Source organism: Apium graveolens, chromosome 5 (genome assembly GCF_009905375.1).
Source record: "Apium graveolens cultivar Ventura chromosome 5, ASM990537v1, whole genome shotgun sequence".
NCBI lineage: Eukaryota > Viridiplantae > Streptophyta > Magnoliopsida > Apiales > Apiaceae > Apium > Apium graveolens.
In genome coordinates, this window is record NC_133651.1 from 75,547,774 (window position 1) to 75,549,390 (window position 1,617).

The 1,617-nt window shown below is 38.6% G+C and overlaps 1 non-coding gene across 1 annotated transcript; it reads left to right on the forward strand.

The window, feature by feature from the left end:
* Positions 1-456: 456 nt before the first annotated feature.
* On the forward strand, positions 457-563 carry LOC141662701 (small nucleolar RNA R71). Its single transcript, XR_012550801.1, has one exon. It is a non-coding gene; the product is annotated as a small nucleolar RNA R71 (small nucleolar RNA).
* Positions 564-1,617: the final 1,054 nt, after the last annotated feature.

Sequence of the window (1,617 nt, forward strand, 5' to 3'; positions counted from 1 at the left end):
TTCTAATTATTACTCCAGTTGAAATTGGGATGATTTCTATTATTAGGATGATAAGTAGCGGGAACAGGCTGCTGCGATCTCTGAAAATTATTCACATACTGAACAGATTCATTAACAAGAGAACACTGATCTGCCGCATGAGAGCCTGCACAAAGCTCATAGACAATAGCTATTTGATTGACTCCATAGTTGGCTAAATAATCGACCTTCATAGACAGCACTTGGAGCTACGCCGTAATAGCTGTAGCTGCATCAACTTCTAGAATACATGCTACCTTCCCAGGAATCATTCTTTGAGTTGGGTTTTGATACTCATTTGCAGCCATAGTTTCAATGAGATTATAGGCTTCAGTATAGCTTTTGGCCCACAAAGTGCCTCCAGAAGCTACATCGAGCATGGGCCTAGATTGGGCCCCCAAACCATTGTAAAAACCAGTGATCACCATCCAGTTAGGCATACCATGACGTGGACACTTTCTCAACATCTCCTTGTAGCGCTCCCAAGCTTCGCATATAGATTCTCCTTGTTACTGTGCAAACTGAGTAAGAGCACTCCTCATAGCTGCAGTCTTGGCCATTGGATAGAACTTCACTAGAAACTTTTGTGCGAGATCTTCCTAAGTAGTGATGGACCCAGCTGGTAAAGAATGTAACCAGTCCTTAGCTTTGTCCATCAGAGAGAATGGGAAAAGCTTCAGCTTGATAGCCTCATCAGTAACACCATTATATTTGAAAGTACTACAGATCTTGACAAAATTCCTAATATGCATGTTGGGATCTTCAGTCGCAGCACCTCCGAAAGAAACAGAATTCTGCACCATCTGAATAGTGCCCGGCTTGATTTCAAAAGTATTCTCCTGAATAGCCGGATGAATGATGCTTCACTGAATGTCATCAATTTTAGGCCAAGAAAAGTCCATAAGAGCTGGATCAGCTTGAACTATACGATCACCCATTGTTACAGGTTCTTTCTTTTCACACTCTTTATCCGAATCTTAAAAAAATATCTTCTACGGAAAGTCAAGAGATGTATCTGTCTCCTCAGCTGTATCTAGATTTCTCTTGCGGGTGCGAGAACGTGTTTAAATAAATGCCCGCTAGAGTACCTGAAACACAATCAGAAGCAGTAAGTAATAAGTCTTAATCAATGAATCCTAATGATCACTTATGGCAAGTACATAAACTAAATAAATTAACACCGAGTCCCCGGCAGCGACGCCAAAAACTTGTTAGGGCGAAAACAAGCGCTAAATAAATTACACAAGTATACGCGTTCGAAAATAGTATATAATGATTTCTAGTTCGTTCACACAGAAACTCTGATTAATTATATTTAATTAACACCTAGTCACCAATGTATGATTACTCTTCAATGTCAAGAAAATAACAATTAAAATTGATTAACTAGTATTAACTATGAGAATTAAACACTTAAATTATCAATACTAAACACACATGAGAACAACACGAAACTGATAAACGCTAACTTTCGTTGTACGCATACCATTCTACCAAGCATCCACAATTAAGATAGAAGTTGATTAGGCATCAATTATGTTGAGACCCTATATGTCTACAGAATTTGACAACATAATGATTTAAGGGCAAGTTATTCAT